The 25,044-nt window shown below is 49.4% G+C and overlaps 1 long non-coding RNA gene across 4 annotated transcripts in view; it reads right to left on the bottom strand.

The window, feature by feature from the left end:
- The window catches only part of LOC117196251 (uncharacterized), a 150,236-nt gene that overhangs the window by 24,340 nt on the left and 100,852 nt on the right, over positions 1-25,044 (bottom strand). For 3 of the 4 annotated variants that reach the window (XR_007470654.1, XR_004476329.2, XR_004476333.2), the window contains 3 exons: positions 17,700-18,674; positions 3,648-16,138; positions 1,232-3,286 (listed from right to left, as the gene is read on the bottom strand). This is a non-coding gene — a long non-coding RNA (uncharacterized LOC117196251). Of the gene's footprint in view, positions 1-1,231; positions 3,287-3,647; positions 16,139-17,699; positions 18,675-25,044 lie in introns of those variants that run through there. The other variant, XR_004476336.2, reaches the window with a different exon arrangement.

Genomic DNA, 25,044 nt, shown 5'->3' with positions numbered 1-25,044 from the left:
ATCAAAAGGAAAATTAAGGAAGCTGGCTTGGCCCTGAGTGTACCAGCTGAATTACACGCGAGATGCCCCTGGAGGCTGCCGCAACAGAGCTGGAACGCAAGTCAGTTGTGAGCACCAGGTTCCTCTGGAACGCATGACGCCAAGGGGGCTGTGCAAACAGCTGCTGCAGCGGAGCCCACGCGCCCCTGGCCACGCCGACTGCCCGGCCCAAAGCTGCCTGACACTCTGCCGTACTGAGCTTCCCAGTGTGGGATTTATTGGTTCACTTCTGGATCACGGACCACCCGGGTGAGACGCCACGCCTCATGGTTTTTCGTTACCAGATGAAGCACCAAGTGTCACCAAACAACAGGAGGAAATGAGAAGGCACACAGAGGGCTGGCCACCAGGCACGGGCCACGCCAGCCTCAGTCCCGGGAGGTGCACAGACCGGCCGACGCGGACGCTGCCGGGACGCTCAGCCCAAACCCTGCAGCCGTGCCTCTGGGCACCTCTGGGCCACCGAGGGTCTCCGGCCACAGAATCCAGGTCTCGTCACTCTCATTCCCAACCCTCTTCAACCGGAGGCGGATTTCAGACAGCCACGAACCCAGGGCCGAAGAATCCTGGGTGGGAAGAGCGGGCGCTCAACCCGAGGCAGCAGAACGTGGGGGAAGCAGGCGGCCGCTGGGGGCCCTCTGCCCCGGGGGTCCCGGCACGCGCCTCGTACACCCCCAGGTGACAGTGACAGAGCCGACCAGGCCGTCCTCCCCAGGGCCCCGCCTCCGAGCCCCTCACTTCTGTTCCCTCCTCAGCAGCGCCCTTCCCAGACCTCCGGGCCCACACCCTCTGCCTGAAGCAGTGCCTCCCGGGGGTGCCCGGAGCACAGCCAAACTCCCCACAGAGCACCAGCCCCGACAGGAAGTGCCTGCCGCGCCTCACCCTCTTCCAGGCTGGATGAAGGACGGACAAGGTCGCCACCCCGGCGGCAGCAGCGGCACCAGCAGCAGCGCCAGCAGCCGGCGCGTGCGCACCAGGCCCGAACTGAGTGCAAGCGGAGCTGCGGCGCGGCCTCTGCCCCCTGGCGGGTGGGCGGGGCCCCACCTACCCCCGCCCCACCCGACTCCGCCTCTATCGCGTCTCGCGGGACTAGCCCCCTTTGCGCCCTTTCCGGGCCCATTTCTGGTCTCGCAGCCGCTTCTGGACGGCGTGGGTGTTGCTTCCCCGGGCAGAGCAGGTGGCCGCGTGCGCTGCTCCGGCGGCCGTGTGCGCTGCTCCGGCGGCCGTGGCTCATCTGTGATGCCTGGTTGGCACCGGCGGCTCTCACGACCGTCTGGCCCACCCGGCAGAGCGGCCCTCGGCAGGATTTGCCCAGTGACCAGTGGACACTGTATGGGCGGCGTCTGGCCCGTGTCCTCTGCCCGGCGCTGTGCGTGGCCCAGGCAAGCCATCCGCGGACACTGGGGCGCGATGACGCCGGCCCAGCGAGAGGATGGCCGTGCGCCGTGTGCCTGACCAGGTGGGCATCCAGCGTGGGCGGGGCACCAGAGACCCGGTCACCCGGCCTGGGCGCTCTGGCTGTCTACGTGGTGCCAGGGACAGTACATGGCTGTGGTCCTGCAAGAGTCTGGACTCTTCCTTAGAAGCCACCAAGCTGTAGTCTTCAAACAAGGAGCTGCGCCGAGCCACTGTCTTCCGGGTTTGAAGGCATTTGCCCGATGCCAGTGGAGGCAAAGAGAGGTTCCAGCTTGCCGACCGCGGCCTGGGCCTGGAACAGAGGACGGGGGCTGCAGTTTGGGGGGCAGGACAGTGGTCCCTCGTCCCAAGCCTCCACGCTGCGGTGAATCTGCAAGGGGCCTGGCTCCGAGGAAGGTGGCTGCGCCGTGACCGGGAGAAGCGCGGCTCTCCCTCGGCTGGAGGAGCGTGTGTCCCTAACCGCAGTCACCGGATGTCTGGCGGGGGAGTGGAGGGCGGGAGGCGGCGCCCACGGGGGGCGCAGGTTGGTGCTCCCGGGGCCTCCGGCCAGGGAGCGGAGACCAGCGCGGCTGGACGGAAGCTTATTAGACGTTTTCCGAAATACCTAAGGTCTAATCCCCGCTTTAAGTCTCTGCAGATACAAAATGGAAGGCTGAATCATGGTCTCGGTGAAGTCTTAGGGGAAAAAATATAAAGTGGCTCAGAAAGCATAGCAATTTTTATTTTTTTATTTTTTTTACTAAATATTTAGAGTAGAAGCTCCACCCCTTTCCAGCATAGATTTTCTCTAGGGGATTGCAGGACCAGCAGGCCTCTCTCTTGCTCTGTGTTCTCTCTCCTCTGATGTCTTTTGCACTTTCCCTTGCATGGCCTCAGAAGTGAAGAACCAAACACAACAAGCCAAGAAAAGGAAGTGCATCCGTTTCAGAAGGTTTAGAGAAACGTCTAGATTGTGGAACCGTAACAGTTCTGGACACTTCCTGTGCATCACCACCACGGTCTTGAAGCTCTAAGAAAGAAATGGGCAGCATTTCCCACACACATATGATTACAGGATCTCTTTCCCAAAGCACCTCCTATGGCTTTTGTGCCGTGGACGCACGTCAGGAAATCCGAGCTGTATGCTGATGCTCAGTCCTTCCCAGTCCGTAGCATGAGCCAGCGTCAGATGAAGCCCTGGGGGGAATGAACGCATGTACTGAAGACATTCATAGTGTCACTGTTCTGCTCAGTCCTCCCATAGGTAGCGAAGTGGGCTTGTGCCTGGCTGTGGGGTGCAGGGAGACAGGGAGGCTGGAGGAAGTCTGCTCTGCTGATCTGAGAGAGAAGGAGACAAGCTTCCAGAAATGCTTTGGCAAACTATTTGAGCTGGTACAGGAGGTGAGCGACAGCATAGGGCCAACTGTGTACTTGTGGGTCAAAACCAGTTTTCCAGACTAGTGGCGTTCCTCCAAGCCATGTTCCAGGACCAAGGTCCCTTGTGTCACCTGGGTCCCCTGACCTGAGCTGCAGAAGGGCAGGACAGGAGCTGTGCCCCTGGAGCTGTAGAATTCAGCCTAGGAGTGCAGTCACCCCACCCCATTCCAGCCCAAACGCAGCTGTGGGCCACTCCCACCTACAGGAGAGCTTGGGCTCAGAGAGGAGTGTGTGCCCAGGAGGACAGGAGAGACGGTGAGCGTCAGCCCGTCTGCTGTGGGGCTCAGAGGAGGCTAAGTAACGTGACGTCCCAGCCAGAGTGTCGGCGTTCGGATGGCTCACGGCAGTGGAGGAGCCAAGCGCAGCCGAGCCCAGGACACCCTTGGAGGCCACGCCAGCAGGATCTCTGCAGAATCTGATGTGTGGTGTGAGAGGAAGAGGGAGTTAAATGTGGACCAGCGTTTTGGAGACGCGACAACTGGAAGAACACAGCCCTGCAAGAGTGGTTCCATGGCTTTCGTGTTCCTTCCTGCATCCCCATCCTCTGGGGCCTGATAGGGGTTTACTAAAGACCCACGGAAAGAACGGATGCCTGGAGGACAGCGCCTACGGATGCGTGCGGCCACCGCAGGAACGGGGTTAGGAAATAGCTCCACACAGCACGGGAGACACTTGACTGATAACTTTCAAACTAGCCTCCCAGCTGACTTCTGCCATGAAGCTGTCCCTGTCTACAGTAATTATTATAAAATCAAAGAAGTAGAAATGAGACTTACTGGCAGAACTGTGGGCTCCATGATCAGCTGGGGTGGTGTTTCTGGGTCAGGGAGAGGCTGTTGTTGTCACATCCTAGGTGGCCCCCTGAAATGCACATTCAAACACCAGCTCGGAAGCAGAATGTCTTTGAAGGGGTCGGCTGCACACAAACCACCAGGTAGGCCTTCCATGTATGTGTTTTCCACACGTGGTTGGGACGTTTCTGCTAAAACAAAACAGAGACACAATATTTCACCTGAGCCTTTGCCACCCCTCAACGGTGTCAGGTCTGTAGCCATAGGTTTCACAGGACGCCTTTCTGTGTCCTCACAATATGCTCTCCAGAGGCTAATAACTTAGACTCAGGTAACTGCCATCATCACTGGAATAGAAAACCGTGTCTACACGTGTCTGTTACGTGTTCTCCACCCACCCGTCACTGCCCAGTTCACAGGTCATTTAAGGATGGGTTCCTCTGGACGAACGCTCTGCAGTGAGATTTCATAACCTGCTGTCCTCCAGGAGCCCATGTTTGTGGCTCAGGGCATTCGCAGCACAGGTGTCGGTGGACGGCATCAGGGGCCCCCAGATGTGACTGGGCTTCCTGCGAAACTGGAGAAGCGTTTCTGGGCATCACGTTGGCCGCCCGGTGCAGTGATGCTGCCCGAGCCTGCAGGGCTGCCCGTGTTCCAGCCGCTTCTCGGAATCCCGGGTCCGAGGTCAGCGCCCTCCCAGTGGAGCAGCTTGTCCTTGGGGGAGGGCAGGCCCTTGGTCTGTGGTGGTTTAGACTTTGAATCTTTGAGGCAACCAGACCTCGTGGGAGGTGAAATCTAGGAAAAGGACCTGCATGGCTGCGGACGGCCATGGAGGGCGGACGCTTTCCGGGTGAGACTCCAGCGCTGCTCTTGGTCTTGGATTGGGGCACCAGCCAGCAGCGCAGGCCCATCCTGCCTCACCTTGTCTTCTGCTCCCCTCTCCTCTGGGAGAGTCGGTGACCAACAAGGGCCAGAGGCCCCCTGCATGCAGCAGAGGCTGTTACCCGCCCCCAGGGCTCCCCTAGCTCTCTGCTCCCCCCATAGGCTCAGGCAAGGGTTAAGTCAGGGCCTAGGAGAGGGCTGGGCGCACAGGGAGGCATGGGCTTGTAATCATCAGCACCTTCAAATGCAGACAACGCAAGCCTACCATGATAGGCTGGAGCTGGGCTGATTAAAAACACCGCATCACCGTCAGAAGAGCAGGGGTCACATGCAGACCACAGCTTTGGGGCCTGCTGCTCAAGTGTTCGAATGTTTCTGGTTTTGCCTCAACCCTGAGTGAATGGAAAACCTCAAACGTGACTGTAGTGAGCCCACGGCTCCCTTCTGCTGCCGTGAAATCCCTCATCAATGCTCATTGGAGACCTTTCTGGGCTCTCCACTCTGCGTCGTGACTACAAGCCTGCACCCTAGGTCCGGGCTGCCCTGGCTCCACTTCCAGCTCTCAGGCCACGAGCACCTGCCTTGGGCTCAGTGTCCGTGGCTATAACGTGGGGTCGAGAATAGGCGGGAGGCCTGGCTGAGGTAATATGTGGACAGAGGCATGTCTTAGATGGTGCCTGTCACCCAGCAGCACTATATAGGGTTAGGCACTGTTGTCGTTACTACAGATGGAAATTTAAAGACGAGATTAGTCGTCGCCGTGGAACTTTCCCTCCGCCCCAGCTGAAACTGCAGGGGTGAGGCGGGTGGTGCAGAGCACGGCTCCCACGCCAGCCCAGCACCCGCCTTGCTGCGCCGTCCTCCCCACCCAGCGGAGCTCTGGCCCGGAGCCTCCCGGCTGCAGCCGGAGGTGGGGCTGTGGACGCTCACGGCCCCCGGGCCCTGCGCAGTCCAGCGGTAGGCGTGACAGCTGAACCCCTGACCTGGGCTGGGCAAATGGGAAGCTTAATTTCCCTGGACTCATGAGCCCCTGAGTCCTCGCATGTTGGGTCAGGTGGGAGGGAGAATGTGGCAGTGTTGGGGTCCCCACTCCCTCTGCTACCTGAACTGCCCCCCAAATCTGTTTTCATATATGGGGCCTCCCAGTGAGGTGTGCTTTATTTAAAAACAGGCTCTGTCACTTAGAGAAAAAACATGGAGACTGAAGACCAGAGAGCTGGCCTGTCCCACATGCGTGGTGGGGCTGTGTGGAGCGCCGGGCTCCGGCCCACTCTGCTCAGCAAACAGAACCGAACTGTAGGCATCCGCCCTGCGTAGGAGCTGGAGATGCAGAGTCCTGACATCCAGCCTTTGCTTCAAGGAGTTCGTGGGCTGCGGGAGGACAGAGCTGAGAGGGGCGGCTGGGGTCCCAGGACGGGGAGGGCAAGCGGAGCGTACACTTGGGCTGAGCTCTGAAGCTGGGGACTCTCATGTGCGGGGAGCGCTATGGGAACAGGGGCGACTGTTCAAGGATGGTGGTTGCGATCCCGGCCAGGAGGGGCGGATGTGCTGCGAAGGCGGCAGGGAGGCCACAAGGCAGGTCTGCTGTTGCGAGTGCCCTGGGCCTCCCAAGTTTCCACACGGCCACAACACAGAAACGCCTGGCTGGCTGGCGCTCGGGGTGAACCGGGGGACGCAGGAGCATCTATCTACGTGGGCGAGGCAAGCGAAAACTCACTCCTCCTTTCTTTATATTATATGACCTTGAGGGAAAAGTTAAACATCAAACATTAGAGAGATTCTTAAATGCTGAGCTGGAACACTTCCAACAACAATATTTTCAAACTTTTAATGAAAACTTTAGCATGTGCTTGCAAATATCACTCTTTTATATCAGGCTTTGTAAACAAATTGGCTACAGGAATCTGACTCAGAATTTTTACCGAATCATTCTGATAATCGCCATTGCTTAAAAAACAAGTCTTTGTACTCATGAGCAGACAAGTTATCACTTCGTCCTCTAATTGACTGAATGTCCTGTCTTGCCATTAAACAAAATTGGAAAAATTGATCTCATTAAAATAGACTTAAAATGTGTGATCATTTATGAATCTAACTTGCTTTTCTCTCACTGACTGACGTAGTTGAGATTTGTTTTGATGATGCAAAAGGATTTCTAATTCAGCAGAACTTTTAAATTCAACTATTTCAAAATAAAGAAACTCTTCCACAAGAATATACAGATGTTTCTCTACTAATTTTGTTCTTTTGGCTTCAAATTATAACACCAACCACACATGACTGCAAAGCCATCTTTAACATTACTTTTCCAAAGCTGGACTTTTGCTTTACATTTGTGGACTTTTTCACTACATGTTAATATATTTCAATTGTTTATACTTTGGACCTCACATACGTCAATTAAGTGAACAATTTTTGTAAGACACTACTATCATAAACAAATCTTCAAAGTAAGAATCTCTCACAAAATGTCATGGTTTTTATTTTTCCTAATTCGTTCTTTTTCTTAAAAACATTTGGTTAACCTTCCTTAAGCAGGCAGTCAGCTTAGAAATTCCAGAGTGGTCTTCAGATTACATTTCCTCTCATAAAGATAAAACTGGATGGACAGCAATGGCTTGGATTTTACTAATTCATCATTTAGATAACACTTGTAGCGTGGAAATTAGAGCTACAGGAATATTTTTAACATAAAGAGCTTCTCTCTTTATGTGATTAAAACTGTGCACTCCTTGAACCTTGGGTTTCCAGAGTGAACTCTTGGTTCAGAGCCTTCCATCTCCTCTTACTGCACCCACAGGAATGGTAGACAGACAGACGCAGGTGGGGTTTCCATCGACCTCATTTGTTTCAAACACTGCTTTTGATATTCATCCAGATGCTTGTTATGGTACCGCCTTCAGGACAAATTATTTTCTTCCACGAATTTCTCTTCAGGGATTCTACAGGGGTTTTTAACAATTACTAATGTCTATACACAGAATCATCCTTCTGCAATAAGGGCTTTTTGACTTAACAATCTTCTGGATTGGTCTTGTCTCTGTCAGCAGATATATGCCTCTCAATAGCACAAAAGAGGCATCTCTTCTATTCCCTTTGCCTTGCTGGACCCAAACATGGTAACTTCTGCAATTGTGGGAGGTGTTTTGCTGTGGCCACTCAATGGATGAGCTCGTTTCTAGCTTCTTAAATTCATTTTGATAATCTTGTAACTAATCTCTTAAAATAATTTTGTTTACTGAGAAGTGTTCGGGGTGGAGGTGGGGCCCAGCACAGAGGTGCCCAAGGGGGCTCTGAGGTCTCTAGCTTGGTGAATGGATGGGTGATGGGGCTACTGACAGAATGGAACCCAGAGAGAGGCTGGCTGGGGATGACAGATAATGAGTCCAGATTAGGATGTCAGTTTGAATTGCGTGTGGGGTTGACAGATGGGAATATCCAGCAGGCATTAAGGAAATGAAGAAAAGAATCGATTTCTACACCACCAGGACATACGTGATCTTTGAACACATCAGTTTGATGCCATATATATATATATAAAATGTGCTGCACATTTGTTGAAATGACAAGACAGATTTTATCTGAGCTACTGCAGTAGGGGAGAGAAACCTCAGTATGGAACTGAGCCCAACTCCAGGTACAGCAAGGACAGCTGGGGATCCATAACCGAGCAGAGGGTCATCAGGCAATCAACGGAATCATTCCTTCCTCTAATATTAGTAGCAGTAGTTGGACAAGTACTTCTCCTTTTCCGTATCACTGCCATCTGGGAAGGGAACAGGGTCGCTGTGCTGTGGCTGCACTGCTGCTGTGGCTCCTTACTGTCACACGGACACACGTGAGGATCACAAAGAAAAGCGGTTTGTGCACAAATATTGTCTCATCTAAGCCACACGCCTTCACACCCAGCTGAGCGTAGGCCTCAGACAGCTCTCCTGTGCCCTGGAGAACTGTGCCCCCAGCCCCCAGTCCTGGAGTTCCACTGAGCCTCCACAGGGAGAGGTGAATTGGCCATGGTCCTGTGATATACCTTGGAATATGGAGAGACGTGATGCTGGCCAAGGCCACAAAGGGCAGAGTTTGCTGGACACCTTGCACTTTTGCCCTCTGACCCAGGAAGAGCCATTCCAGGTGGCTGTGCGCCCCAGGTGAAGGGACCTCCGCCTGACTCTCAACTGCCCAGGAGCACGGAGCCAGCAGGTATGCGGATCGTTCTGCAGTGTTATCACAGCAAACTCTTGTGCCAGCACTAACTCCCTTTCCAATATTTCTTCCACCTTTCTATGCCCTTAAGATTCACAACCAATACAAAAATTATCACTCGCTTGAAATAATAAGAATTTTTAAATGAGCCACCTGTTCTATGATTAGTCAATAATCCACCTACAGCTCATATCGTTTCAAAGGCTGACATAGTTTCCCCAAGTCCTGGTTTCTTGGCAGTCTGTGCGGTGATTGTCTGGAACTGGGACTCTGCCACGTGGAACGTGGGCTCCATATCACATACTTGATTCTATGCAGATTAACTATTCAGCTTCATTGCATCCTGCCCAGATTATTATTTTCTGAGATTTATTAACTCTCCATAAAGTAAAAGCCATCCATTCAGAGCTCTCCTCTATTTGCAGTCCTTGAAATAGTTTATGTCAAACATGTTTGTCTAATATGAAGGAAAAGAGATACAAAGATTTGGTACAAACTCAAGGGAATTCCTGACAAACCTCATAACATTTGAATCTGTTGAGGCAAAAGAAAAACATGCATGAAGTGGTGATTTTCTCTGGTACAGCACAGCAGACACACCATCACACGTGGGGAGAAGATGAACATTTAGGCAACGTGGAAACAAAAGGCCTTCGGGCCATGCTGACCCCTGTGCCAGCAACGCCATGCAGGCCTGTGGTTCTGAAGGGCCTGTGTGAGCGCTGTGCTCCTGGGACCCAGCCCCACTGACTCTTGCCTGAATGTTATTCGGTCGGCCCTTTAGCTTCAAGGACTGAAGACGTTAGAAAGGACAGGACAGGGACGCAAGCAAGTTTTCATGTAAAGACAAGAGAGCAAGGGGTCAGAAAACATGAACAGAAGTGTGGGCCTTCCAACCTAGAAAGGCGTTCCTGGGGTGGAGAAGAAAGAGGTGCACCCACGTGTCCGTCCAGAACAATTCTGTAAACAAACTAAACTAAAGGACAGGAGATGTAGCAGGAAGGCCCGTGTGCACACAGCCAACTGCAGTGATATTTGAGCAACAGAGAGAGGAAGGCAGCACTAGCCCCAGAGTTAAGAAGCTTAAAATGGTGTCGGAATATTTGGGGTAGAAAATTACTCAACATTTTGAATTTCCCCTTTGCATAATTTTTACTTATTACATTTACTTCTCTTACCTCTTTTCCGGAATGCTCACTCATCGAAATCTATTTTTTGCACTTACACCTGATGGAATTAGAGCTCTGGTTTTTGAATGGTAGGCTGCAGGGTAGTTAAAACATCATCATGAAGACCCCTAGGACAGAGTCATGGTCGTTGCTCTGGAGGAATGAGCCCAGCTGTCTGAGGTGAGCAGCCCGGATGCCATCAAAGTCTCCCACTGAGATGGAGGCGGGGAGCCCAGCCCCCTTCAGGAAGCCCGTCCTCAGGCTGGCTGCCAGCTCCAGAACTGTACGTCCCCACTGCACCGTGGTCTCCCAAGTCCCGGAACGGGGTCTGGAGCACAGCGGGTGCAGGATGCGAGCTGATAAATAAGCAAATGGATGAACTTGCAGAAGTCAGACCCAGTGTCACCACTAAAATTGTTGTTTGGTCACATTCCCCAACCATTACTGGAAATACGCACACACATCTGTGTCTGTTTTTCCTTTAGGAAACATTTGATTGAGACGTCATTACATATAGAAGCACATTCTCTTTTCCAAATGCATTCACTCAAGGAAGCCACACGGGTGACAGAAGGTGTCCACGACCCCAGAAGGCGCGTCTGTCCCTACCCAGACAGGCCCCTGATGCCGTCTGAGTTCTCCTGTCAGGGCTTGTTTGAATTCTTCTGGAGCGTCCTGTAATGTCTGTCGCAGGCCGTGTGCTCTCTTCCGTCCGGCTTCTTTTGCTCAGCATAATAGGTGAGATCCTTTAACGCTGCTACGCGTGTCAGAAGCGCACGCCTGTATCGGTGAGAAGTATCCCCCGTATACACACACCACAGCGCCTCCGCTTTCCTGGTGACGGACCTCGGGGCTTGTTCTTGTTCTTGATACTACGAACAAAGCTTCGATGACCATGCTCACATGAGGTGTTTTGTGGACCTGTATGTTCTCTCTCTTAGATGAATATCTGCGAGTGGAATTTCTGGGACACAGGGAAGATGCATGTTTAACTTTTTGAAAAAGTGCCAAACATTTTCCCAGACTATTCCATTTTACACTCTATTGGCCGTATTTGAGAGTTATGATCAAATCCTTGACAACGCTGTATTGTCAATCTTTTTAAGTTATTGACATTCTGATGTGTTTAGAAGTATCTCATTGTGGTTTTAATTTGCATTTCCCTAATGATTAATGATACTGAGCAATTTTCCCTTTCATATTGCCATTCACGTATCTTCTTTTGTGAGGTGCCTATTCAACTATTCTGCCCATTTTTGGTTGTTTGTCTTTTATGATAAATTATAGTAGTTCTTTATATTATTGAGACACAAGCTTTTGGTCTGATATATGTACTGTAAATATTCTCTCCCGTTCTATGGCTTGCTTATTGATTTTCCTAATTAATTTTCCTCTTTTGAAGAGCAAAATATTTGTTATCCATTCAGAAAGAAAAATGGTCAACTTAGTTATCCCCCCCGCAAAATTTTTAAAATATAGTTTACTTTAAAACAACTATAGCAAACTGCATGGATTCATTCCATATCTTTGAAAGAAACATCCTACTTTATTTATTTCACAGAAGGTAAATCAGTATGGTTTCACTTAGGAAGGTATTTTTGTTTTCATATTTTCTCATCCATCTGTGATGTATTTCAGTCACCCAGGGCTTATTCATTGAGGATGGAATGTGATTTGACGTGCCCGGGTACTTCTGTCATACCATCATGTGTGTGGCTCTCCAGGTCCAAAGGCAAAGTTTCAGTTCTTCAGTGGAAAGTTTGGCGTTTTCTTGGTGGCTAGTAAATATTTGTAAATTACAAAAGCAGGGTCCTTTCTGGATAATAGGAGACTGTTGGACGTCGGAAGATCATTATATAAAGGAAAGGCTGCAGCAGGAGAGCAGACAAAGGGCAGCAGCAGCTTGAGTCTTGGTCAAAAAGGAGACATTTCCAGGAAGATGCTACAGCATGATGGGAACTTGACGGAGCCACCCAGAGAGAAACACTGAAAAGTCCGAGACTGGGGAGCAGAGTGCTACCAACAAGAACCACATCAGAGGAGGGGGATGCTAAACCCACCGGAGGCCAAGCTCCAAACGTGGAAATCGTCTTTACTGAATCTTGCATTTCAGAGCGAAAAGTATATGCGGCATGCGTACTTTGCCCTGTTAAGTTTGTGTAATTTTCCTCTTCTTCCTGCCAATAGCTTGTTCTGTTATCCAGATGGGTAACTACAAATTTAGTACATAGTGATTCAACTGGGAGCATCTCTCTATAAACAGCTGCTACTGCGATTCCAATGACACGTGACAGCCATTAACGGCCCCAGGGTCGCAGCCCGAGTTCACATCCCAGGCTTGCCCACAGTGGCCCACAGCCTGAAGGCACCCAGGCCATGTGGCTGGTCAGCGTGGGCGCCCCTGACCAACGTACTTCCTTAAAACGTTAGCAGAAGTAGAGAAGAGCTGGCCACTCTGATGATGAGAGTGGTAATCTAGCGACAGCGATGCAATGAAACACCTGCCTCCAGACGCTGGCGAGTGGAGCCATGCTGCCAGGACAGAAATGCCAGGAGGTTGTGTCCACGTGCCCTGGACCCTGCATGTGGAGAGTTAGGATGCCCCGTTTTCTAAGACTCGGGGGTTGAAAGTATTTGTATGGAGAATATAAATCTGCTATTGACGCAACTTCACACGCTGGCAAAAAAAAGAGGAGGCAGAGGAGGGGTAGGATGGTCTCCCCTCCTCGGGCGAGCTGCCTCAGGGTCACATCTGAGTGCCCAACACCTGCGCCTGGATACACGTCTCTGCTCCATCACCAACTGCCCCACTGCTCCTCCTCATCTGTCCCCACTCTTCCTTGAAGCATTCACGTAAGTGCCCATCTTTTCCACGCAACCTCACTTTTCTTGCCATTAATTTCAAAATTACAGACAAGCACACTTGTTCCGAGTCAAACTGTACATTTCTCTTCAATATTGATATTAGCTTTGTTACCATTCAGTTCTTCTCCTGGAATCTTTATGTTCTTATCTTTGCCAGGGAAACATAGGAATTAAATTGCTTCCATTCATTTTTTTTAGTCCTCTGTTGAAAAACTCAAATAAAGGACTGCAGAGGAAAGGGCAGATTTAACGGAGTGTGGTCAGTAAATGTGACATACATACTTTCGTAACTTGAGGTCTCACACCGCAAGTGACTCAAAACCTAAATGGCAAAGCAGGAGCGCCATCACTGGAGACGTGTCCCAGACCAAAACCAGAATCTTCATTGGCTCTCCCGATACCCTGTACCTTCATGAGCCAGCTCTTGTGCCGGCAGTGTGTCAGAGTACCATGAAGTTGTCAATAGAAGTAAAATTAAAGTTAAGTTGGGAACATACAGAAGAAACCAATCAAATAAATTATTCCTAAAACTAAAGCCTGAAACAAAGCTGGCACTGAATAAAGTTTTTATCAGAAAGTGGAAAGAAAGAAGTCAGAGAGGAAAGAAAGGGTGGCAGAAAGGCAGGCTTTGTATATGGGTCTGGATCTGTATATTACTGCTCCCTCTTTTGAAAAACATATTTGGTTGAGCCGTATGGAGCTGCCATTTTGTAGGGTAAAGACAGTCAAATATTGGTAATTTAATATGGTTCAGTCTAATAGTATCAGCACGAAGATTCCTGCTAGACATGTGAAAAAGCTATCTTTTCAAATGTTGAGTTGTCCGCACCCCACTTCAACCCTTCCTTCCAGACGGATGCATCTGTAGGTGCTAGCATATCCCACAAATTTCATCCTTTTCTCTGTTTATCAGTCAACCATTTGCAAAACTAATAATAGTAACCTTTACTATGAAAACACCCAGGCACCTTCCTCCCGAAGTCTGAAATACAAAGTCAGTTCTGCTAACGAAACAGAATGCACTCCCACATCTGAAAAGAATGCCCTTAAACAGAATGTCAAAAAGAGCAGAAACTGTTTATTCCAGAATTTGTTTAGACCACCCCTCTGCAGCGAGGCTTGGGTGGACCACAATCACATTCTTGCTTTGTGCCAAACGTTGTGCAAACCCATGACATATGCCACATAACATTAGTCATTTGATCATTCAAATACCAAAAAGGAATCTTAATAGCTGTTGTGTGCTGGCCCCAGCCTGTCAATAACCAACACTGTGGCTGAACCGGCCCTTGTGGTTCTCATTATGATGGCAAGACACCCCTCAGCACTAACTATTGGGAAACTTGAAAAACTAGAGGTTTATTACTTACAGGACCTGGAAATTACACAGCACACCTGGTGCCACACTGCGAGGTCAGGGGGATAGAGAGACAGAGAGGTGGAGAGAGAGAGGGAGGGAGGGAGGGAGGGAGGGAGGGAGGGAGAGAAGGATACTGTGAGCACAGGCCTGGGGTCCTACTTTTACTGGGGCTTGGCGTGGGGGCCTGGGGTTTTCCTAGGCTCACTCTTTACTGGTGAATTTAAAACATGAAAGCAGGAATTTAAAGTGCAGAAAGAGAAAATAAAACAAGTGCCCCAATGGTCAGTCGCTGCAATTAAATAAGATCTTCCAAACAAAGCCACCTCAGTGGGGAAGGTGGCCTGGCTCTGTATCTGGCGTGGCTAATAGCAATGTGCTTTTCCCAGGTAGCCTTCCTTGAAGCTGATGCCCTATCTGAAGTGGGGGCCTGGGCAATCAAAGCTTAAGTTATGCATTTGCATTACAAAAAGGAAAAACCCCACCTGTTAGGGCTCACCCTACCACCCAGCCTGTGATGCCAAGCCATCAGAGTCAAAGGTGAGGGTGGTGAGAATGTAACTGCCTCCGTAGCTGATGTGCTAAGTCAGGGGTAGGGTGCATTGTAACTCAGAAAGCACATATCTAAATAGGATTCTAGTCCCAAATCCTATAATAAATACACAGACAGCAGTCTGAAATCTCGTCTGTATCCACTGTCCCAAATTTGAAGTGTCCTGCAATAAAACTAAGTCAGTGACCTTGGGGGCCCGAGGAATCTGGTCAAAGATTTGGGTGCCATTGTGAACTACTTTATTGTCTTGGCCACCTGGTGTAAGAAGGTTTGAACCTGTCCTGAGTTGCTGGGTTGTCTTTATCTCATTGAACCCTCTCTTAGTCCAGACAGTAGGTCAGTTCAAGTAGAGGCTGTGTCTCATTTCAGGAAGTGGCGATGCAGGTGGGTTCCCCAAGTTAGGCCTACATGGCGCACATACTTGCATCAGGTTTTTAATAAAAGGTGTTTCTATGGAAACAAAGGAAAACCAATGGTTAGTGATTGGAGCAGACTATAATCCCAGTTTCTGAGTTCTGAAAGCAGCCAGGTAAGGTTTCTAGATGTGGGGTTCGAAGCATCTCCAGATGGAGTGAGGGCAGGCAGTGGCAACCTGACATCTTTTCCCTACTTGCAGCTTGAATGTCTCTGGTGGTCTTTCTGAGTGACCACACAGCAACAAGCATGAAGCTGCTGTGGCAACATGAACTGCTGTGATTTCTCTAAGCTTATATCAAATTGTCCAACTTTAGCTTGCATGGCTTCAGGAAAAAGGCAGTTTTAGTTCTCAATGATTCCAAGTCAGAGGGTGGGAGAAAAATTGGAAACATTACTTTGGAGAGCTGAGGGCTGAGATCAGAGGAAACAGGGAGAATTTAGGATCTGGTCTGCTTTACAGGTCAGAAACAAAACCTCAAATACAATTAACAGAACTGGAATCTAATATCCCCAACTGTATATTATAGTTTCTACTGAAACATGGTTTTCTGTCTACAATCATCCCCTTGCTATCAAAGACAACATAGTAAGACTAATTTATTTACAAATTAAGTCTAGTTCCAATAAACTGGCCTGATTATTTACATAAGTGCAGCAAGAATTCCAACTGACCGTATTGGCTCTTTTTAAGTCTGCTTTGCAGGAACTTTTCATAAAGAATCTCAGATTGAGCTTTTAAAAGCCTCAGGAGGCTAGGAAGCCAAGCCGAGGACTTGCCATTAGGCTTTGCCTGCAGCACCTATAGATTTGAGTTAATTCCTCTCTTCTCAAGGTCCCCAAGATACCCTGAGGTTCCTGCACCTGCCAGGAAGTGACCTCCTTTACTCACCTGATAAGCCTGCCAGGAACCCTGTTAGCAGGCTATAGGTTGGTTTTCCAAACTGTCTGGTCATATCTGAGTCTATGCACATTCTCAAATAATACCTTCCAGTCAAAGTCTGGGGAATTAAATAATGTTTCCAATTGTGTCCTATTACAAGGAGAATAGAATCTTATTGAACTTATGCAAATAACTATATTGCCATGAAAATAAGAATACTCACTGAGAGTTTTCTAATTCTGGAGGGATCATGTAGGGAGAAAAAGATAAATGTTTCACCTTTGTTCACAAAGATATACTTTACCAAATCGTTGTATATCATAGATAGCTTAAGAGAGTAGGATTCCCTAAAGCTGGAAAAAACAAAAGGTTACAGAACCAACAATGTTTCAAAACAAGTCACAAAATTATAATGATCCTCGTCAGTTCATTCGCTCCCAGGTAATTAATTCTCGTTGACCTCGGCCTGTGGTTGGCAGTTTCACGAACATAGTGTCACGTAAACTCCTACCCAGGTCAGTGGTGTGATCTGAGCATTACCAGAAACCTATCTTCCAGAATACTTGCCAGAGACCTCGCCATGAACATCTCTGAATATGAAACGCATCTGTAAAAAGCGTCAGAGTAAAACAATAACTGTAAATGACAAAAGACCTAAAAATGATCATGATTAAATATCTAATGAGAATTCATCATAATGCAGTTGGCAAGGAAATTTGGTAATTTCTGTGACATACAACATTTTAAGATGATAATGAGAATTACAAATGATAACATACATATAAGATTTCTAGGAATTTCATATAATTTCTGGAACACATATCAATAACATATATCCATACAAGAATATCCATAAAGAAGTTTTAGCATGATTTCTTCCGATAAAACACAAAACCTTTGCTTTCCAGCCAGATTACTTATGGTAAAGAAAAGCATTCTGTAATCTATCAGAAGCATACCAATACTCCAAGAAAACTTTGTCCTTTCAGCTGATGAAAGAAAATTACATAAGCATACTATTGCTATTAAAGCTTAGGTTAAAAAAAAAAAAACCACACACACCTTATAATAATGATCCAAGTTTACCCAACTTCACTACACAAGATAAAATTCTTTTTCTCTCTCTCTTCCCAACTGTATACCCCATTTTGTCCTTTATTTTCCTATTTCCCATTCTGAAATAACCAGTTTTACTTTAGGACAAATTTATTTTCTTTTTACTTAAAAAAAAAAAATCTCCCTGTCTCATACGTTTCGTACCCAAAAACACATCTATTTTCCTTGCGTATAGACGTTTCCTTATTTCTAGACGTTTTAATAACATATATTACTTAGAATTCTTAACCCTTAGAAGCCCAATGGGTTTATCATTTCCGGGACAGTAGTGACCCTAATGACCCCCTCTTTATTTCCAGCCCTGAGGAGGGTCCATTTGACCTTGAGTCCAGAGATTTACTTTTACAGGCTACTCCTCCTAATTACAGGAACTTTAAGAATGTTACAGAGTTTAAGATATTTAGAGATACCAGCGAGTTGGTGCACTGTGGCAGCTGTGAATAATAAGAGCTCATTCCAAACAAACAAAAAAATCCCACAATAGCCAATTCATTCCCCTCTCTCCTTTCTGCTGCATAAAATCTTCAATAAAAGTTTTCATTTTAACTAAGGTGTAGTTTCTGATCTCAGTTCCTATTTGATTTTGTCCTGTTACCTGAATCTTCTGTGTTGCCACTGAAACATTCGGGATGATGTCACTGTGAGCCCCCTTCATAGGCAGCCTCTTTCCTCTCCAGGGTGTCCCAAGACACCTCTCCGGGATTGGGGTCTGCCTCCATTGGGCAATGCAGAGAGTCTTTGGGAAAGGCCGCCAGGCCTGCACAGAGCAACACCCAGGAGCCTTCCATGGTGTTTTGCATTTGTCAAGGAGCTGATGCACCTCCTCAGGGTTCATAGGAAGTGCTGGCACCAGGTGTTCCAGACGTTATATTTGTCCATTATTTTTTAGCAACATCACACCAGGGACTGGATCCATAATATCCCACTGGGTCAGGGGTGGTGCCACTGGTTTCTGGGTGCAAGGTTACTTCACTCTTCTGGGTTAGGACACGTAGTCCGGGCGCAACTCACTGAGTCAGAGGTTGAAGGCAGAGGTCTCTCGTCCTGCTCACCTACGGAATCCTGTCCTCACGTCCTTTAGCCCAGAGCCTCTCCTTGGACCATGACAATAGCCTTGCCATCCAATCCACCTCTTTAGTTCTCTTTGGCCTCAAGGCATGGAGAACCCTCCCCACATTAATAGTCAATTAAGGCCGTTACAGTTAGTCATTAGACAGATGGCCTTGATCACACTGCTCTTGGGAGAGTGTTGGATTGTTATGGCAGCCGTGGTCTTTGGATCAACACCACAGGGAACACACGACAGAGGCGATAATAAGCAGAAGCACGTAGCAGCTTGCAACCCCCGCCAAGCAGTGGTCCTTCCCCAGATGGTGTTACTCACCTGAGTCAGATGGTTGTTAAGCAAGTTGCAGGTAAAGAGCATCACCCTTGGTTAATTCCAAGTGCAATCACAACACCAATTTATTGTGTTGATCTCAGCCTATCAATAATCAATGTTGTGGTTGCACCGGCCCTTGTGGTTCTTATTATGATCGCAAGACATCCTTCAGCAAAAATCTTCAGGAAACTTTGAAAAAAATAAAGGTTTATTATTTACAGGACCCCAGGACACCTGGGGCCACACAGCGAGGTCACAGGTAGAGAGAGTGAGAGAGAGAGAGAGAGAGAAAGAATGCGTGGGCCTGGGTTCTGCTTTTCTTGGGGTTGAGGGTGGGAGCCCAGGGTTTCAAGGCCTCACTCTTTGTTGGTGAATTTATTGATAAAACATAGGAATAGGAATGTAAAGCATGAGAAGAGGAAAACACAAGTGGCCCAAACGGTCAGTTACCAAAATCAACCAGGATCCTCCAAACAGAGGAGCCTCTGAGAGGAAGCGGCCTGGCTCTCGTTAGTGTGGCCACGGTGTGTTTGCTGGAGACCTCCTGCAGGGCAGCAGATGCCCTCTTTGAGGGGGGTGCTTCAGTCAGGCTCTTGAATCACAAAGAAAAGCCAACCGCCAGGCTGCACAGCAGCCCTCTAACGATGGGGAACGTCTCTTCCTACTTTTCCATCCCAGGCCAGGCTCCCTGGAGAGCAGTGCCACTTCCCCTGCCAAGCGCTTGCCAGCAGGCTTCCTCACCATCCTGCCTCCTCCAGGCAGCCCACCTGGAACAAGGCCTTCACAGGAGGCTGCCTCAGCCTACCTGCCCGTAAGATGGGGAATGCCTGCCTAGCAAAATCCTAATGGGGTCAAGACGATGGTCTGGCTCACCTCCTTCCACAATGCACCAGATGCTTTTGAAACCACTGGTTGTCATGTATGAGGTGTCTTGCCACGGCCCTCAGGAGGTCACCTCTCCGGTCTGGCCTCCTCAGAAGCCTCCTGTGGGGTCTTTTTCTCTCAGCAAGGATGCCCTCCACCCCCTGGTTTCTACCCTCCATGTCACAAGCATCACCCCTCCCATCTCCAATGCTGGTTCCACCAGCAGACACACCACCTGTGCCATCCCAGCAGTCTTTATCCTGGTGAAAGCATCTTAGGAAGCCTGGTGCAACAATGTCCTTCACATCTACCTGACAAAAGCCAGTTCCTCTCAACCTGATTAAACCTATGAATTTGGTATGTGAAAAGAATGCATTAAAATGGGTTTTCCAAGATGAAATTTCATCACTCCTCTCACTGTGACACAGCCTTTGTCAAGTATTTGGAAAATGAAAATAATTCCTATCAAACTCCAATGGTTATTATAAAAATGGGATAATGAAATGAGATCTAGTTAAAAATTAAAAGTTCGATATAAATACATTATTTTTAATACTGCTTTCTGAGGAAGGCAGAAGAACCAATCACTTTTACTTATGGTACACTTGCTCATTGCTTGAAAATGTATAATTGCTTTATGATGCTGATAAAATATGAACATTATATTTCAACAAGAGAGATTTAGGCAGCACCCAATGACAGCAACACCCTGCCCCTTGCTGGTGGTGTGTGCAGAAGTACTGCTGTGCATCGAGACCAGCCGGGGAGGCCTTCTGAGTGCAGAACAGTCCACCCCTAGCCTGAGTCAGCAGCCCCGGAGCCCCGCTGTCCACACCCTCAGCTTGGCGTGGCTGTCATCTCAGCAGTAGCTTTTCCAAATTCACTTTGTCCTGCATCTTCCCTTGATAAAGCTCACACATTAGAGGTTTTTCCTTAAGATATTATTTAGCTATTATTATTGACATTAAATAATGTTAAATTAATTATTTTCTTAAAGTCACATTTGATGTAATGGGACTCAGGACTTACTCTGGAGAAAATTTATATAAAAATGAAAGCAATACGTAACATAAACTAACATTTAGTATGAAAGTCATACACAAAACTGGCATGTTAAAAACAATAGAATCGGGGCTTCCCTGGTGGCACAGTGGTTGAGAGTCCGCCTGCCGATGCAGGGGACGCGGTTCGTGCCCCGGTCCGGGAAGATCCCACATGCCGCGGAGCGGCTGGGCCCGTGAGCCATGGCCAATGAGCCGGCGCGTCCGGAGCCTGTGCTCCGCAACGGGAGAGGCCACAGCAGTGAGAGGCCCGCGTACCACAAAAAAACAAAATAAACAAACAAAAAAACCAGAATCTGGTGCACAGTTGGTGGGAATGTAAAATGGTACAGATGCTTTGAGGTTCCTCAAAAAATTAAACATAGAATTATCACATGATCCAGCAATTCCACTTCCAGGTATTTTTCCAAAAGAATTGGAAGCAAGGCCTTGAACAGATACTTGGAAACCAGTGTTCATCGCAGTGCGATTCACAATAGCTAAAGTGTGGAAGCAATCCACGTGTCCATCAGTGCAACGGAATAGTGTTCAGACTTAAAAAGGAAGAAAATTCCCACACCTGTGACAACACCGATGGACCTTGAGCACATGATGCTCAGTAGAAAGCCAGTCACAAAAGGACAAACACTGTGTGCTTCCACTTATACGAGGTCCCTGGAGGAGCCACATGCTGTAGAACGGTAGGAGGAGGAATGGTGGGCGCCAGGGCTGGGGTGGGGAGGGGAAGTTGGGATTTAACGGTGACCGGATATCAGTTCTGCAAGAGGAGAAAGTTCTGGAGATGGATGTTGGTGATGGTTGCACAGCAATGAGACTGCAGCTAATACCACTGAACTGTACACTTAAAGATGGGGTTTTCTATTTTATGTGTATTTTACCGGAATTAAGAATAATATTACAAAAATTTCTAAATTTTAATGATGTAACTGAACTTAAGACTATTAAATAAGGTTCTATGGGCTCACTTGCCCATAGAATGCTCCATTGACCTATTTTAAACTAGTTTTAAGTGAAATTAACTTTAACAAAGAAGAACAGTATGATTACTATAAATGGATAAAAATGTCTGGATAACTGCAAATGTTAGAAAAATTAAAATTAGTTACGCTAAAATTTTGCTTCTCGTTCTGCAAGAAGTGTGGATATCTATGGTCAGTGTTTGGAATCACAGTGAGGAGCTCAGGAATCCAGCCCCAGACGTTTCTGAGGGGCTGGAGGGTCATGTCTCTGGGGAGCAAGGGGAGTAGGGGTAGTTGGGGCGCTCGGAGGGGTCCAGATGGGGCAGGAAACACTAGATCTTCACAGGGTGTTTCCATGTGGATGGCCTCCCGTGTTGTTGGTCGTTTGTACCTGGAATTGCTCTAGATGCATCCTGACTCTTCTGGGATCTGAGAAAGACTTGGTTGTGGGACCTCTGGAGGCAGATACATCTCTGAGGAACTCGTGTTGGGGCGACTGGACCCTGTCCCCACTGGACGGTCATCCACAGCAGCGGGGGAGGCCTGGAAGCTAAGGTGTGTGAGATGGAGGCCCCGGGCAAAGGCCAGTTCACCCAGTAAAACTAGGGCACGTCAACCAGAAGGCCTGGGGTTAGGACCACCACAGCTGTGTTCCCACCGCCCCAAAGTGAACTCTCCCCCCTCCCTCCCAACCTCTGTCTCTGTCTCTGTCCCTCTGTCTGTGTCTGTCTCTCTCTCCCCCTTCCCTCTCTCTCTGCAAAGTCTAAGTTGTGAAACAAATACTAGGTTATTTCTTATTGAAGAACTTTCTATTTTAACTTTCCTAAACTCTGGGCACAAGTGCTCGAGGCCATTTCCATTCTTCCAGGGCAGGGATTCCTTCTGAGGCGTGGGCAGGCCACGGATATGAGGGCAGCATAGACGCGGCCGGCCGCTCACAGGACGAGCACCCACACACAGGCCCCATGCGGGCCCCCGGCGGCCTCCAGCCCACAGGTCGGCGTCATTCTGCCTGAAACAGCTGAAGCTTGCCGCCCAAGGTGGCTGTGACAGGCTGCGATGGAAAATAAAACACGTGTGGTTTCGATCACCTTTTATTAACTGAGAAACCTATGGGGAGAGTAAGCTTAAGGGGTACGTTTTCCTTATTGCAATTTTCTAGACCACAGAGCAAAACGCATTAAAAATAGTAAGATCTATATATAGAACAGGTGCTATGCTTACACGTGATTAATCCAAACTGCATTTTGTTGCTATTCTAATATTTGTCACTGCCGAGCTCAGAATCAATCCGTCTACACTGCCCAAAGGGGACAAGGGGTCCTTTCTAAACGTCCCACGGTCCCAAACAACCATGAGAGCTCAGGGACCAGACGCACCACATTGGATCCGCGGTCACTGGGACGGGGCCTCCCGTGCGGTCATCCGCGGTCACTGGGACGGGGCCTACCGTGGGCCGGGACCCTCCCTGCACCCACTGCTGCCCAGCGGGCACGGGTGGGGCGGCTGGGTCAGGCCCAAGCGCCAGGGTGCCTGGCCAACCCTCCCTCCCACTCGCTCCCCGGGCCCGCGTGGTGGGGCGGCTGCGGTGGCACCAGCCCCGCAAGGCACGGGCTGCGGCTCCGGGAGAGAATTCGGGAGAGGCCCGCAAGCCTCCGGCCCCAGGCTTATGGGCGCCGGCTGCCCTCACAGAGCACCGTACACCGGGGGGCTTAACGACACATCTGGAGGCTGAATCCAAGGGCAGGGTGTCAGCTCTGGTGAGGCCACTCCCCGGTCATGGGCTGGCTCTCGCCATATGCGCACGTGGCCTTTCGCCCCTTGGGCACGTGGAGGGCGCTCTTCCTCTTAGACGGCTGCCAGTCCTAGGGCCGATTCAACTCTTCGTCCAAATACGGCCACAGAGGCGTCAGGCCTTCACCACGTGAACTGGGGGCAGGGAGGTGGCGGGACAACACGGCCCCAGGTGAGCCTGCCTCCCATCCGCTTTCTCGGCCGTAAGGCTGCTTTCCATTCTCCGTCTCCCGACTCCCGTGTCTAACCGGCCTGACCTCAGATGGGGAAATGAGTGCTGTGTACTGACCCGAGACCCCAGCCTGTGCTGACCTGGCCATAACCTTGGTAGGAACTGGGACCCAGACCGTGTGGGGCTGGGTCCCTGCAGAGCCGGCGCCGGGGTCCTGGGCTTCACTAAGGGCGCCACCGGGGACTGGACCTGCCGGTCACAGCAGGACAGTGGCTGCGTCCTTTACTAGGACAGTTGCAGCAACATCTGCCTGAGTAGAGTCCTAGCCATTAGTTACTGCCAGGTCTGAGGACTCAGAGCTTGTTCCTTGCTCCAAATTCCACCCTTGACTCCGGGTCCTGAGGGGCTGCGCTGAGTTCACAGTCACCTTCGCAAGGTCCCAGGTTGGCTTAAATGTTCTAATCACACCAGCACGGGGCAGGCTTACCTCAGAGACCCCCAGCTATCTCTTTTCCCCAAAGAGTAGTGGATTTAAAAAAAAAAAAAAAACAGGATGGGGGCTGTTTTCATCAACTTGATTAAAAAACAAATAAATGAAGTGATTTTTCCTTCTAAAGGCTAAGGAAGCACTGGAAGTCCGTAGTTTGAACACTCTGTCAGCGGAAAGAGATCTCCGTAGCAGGGCCAGAGGGGCCTGAAAAACATGCTCTGAACCTGCCCTTTGCCAAGCGCCTCGACAGAACTACTCTAACATCAGTGACCTTAGCCTTGTCCAGTCAACGGTCATTTCCGCGTGCATGACGCATAGGGCTGCCACTCTGACGTTTTTAGGTGCCTCACAGTGACCTCTGATCTGCACTGAAATTCTATATTTAAAATGTTACTCTATCTATGGCCAGTTGGATGTCACAGTATAACTTCAAATCCAGTTAACTCACACTCATCCTACTGTGATGCCCATCTGTCAAACGATATAAAATCTGGATGAAGCTTTGAACCTTCCCTCTATTCAAACGACACACTGAGCATCTAACCATCACTGCCTCTCCTTCCAATACCTGTCGTCGTCGCCTGCTCCCACCTTCAGACGGCCACTGTGCTAGGCTGGGTCCTGGTCCCTCACACTGGAATCACCCGACCTGCGCCTCAGCTTTTGTCCTCATCCACCCACCCTCCTTCTAGCCCGTCTCGCAAACGTCCGCCAATACATCTTCCTAAGTCGCTTCAATACTCCCTTCAGTATTACGGCCAAGAATTTAAACAAAATCCGTTAGCTGTCTCAAGGTCAGGTTGACTTTGATCTTGGGTCCAGTGTTCCTCATGTCTGCACCTGTGTAATAAACACTGTGTCTGCTGTGGTGGGGGCAGATGGACCTTCAGAGTTCCCGCAGTCACATGGGGTGCGGGAACTGCATAGAAACCCGCACGCTCTGGCTCTGGGCCCAGAGGTGCTTTGGAGATGGTGATATGGCCCAGCCCAGGGGCCCTGAGTGGGCTGGTGCCAGGAAACAACGGGAGGCCTCTGCACGGATGGGCCACCAGCAGGGGCTTGACCCACTGCTCTAGCTCACTGTGCGTCCTCCAGACACTTACAAACACCCTGTCTTGGCCAGTTCAGGCCTTAAACAAAGCACCAAATGCCGGGCAGTGTATGAACAACCGACATTGATTTCTCACAGTCTGGAGGCTGGAAGATCAAGGCCTGGTGA

This window comes from Orcinus orca, chromosome 12, assembly GCF_937001465.1.
Source record: "Orcinus orca chromosome 12, mOrcOrc1.1, whole genome shotgun sequence".
NCBI lineage: Eukaryota > Metazoa > Chordata > Mammalia > Artiodactyla > Delphinidae > Orcinus > Orcinus orca.
The sequence above is the reverse complement of the archived record's forward strand: the minus strand, read 5'-3'. Positions and strand labels throughout refer to the sequence as shown.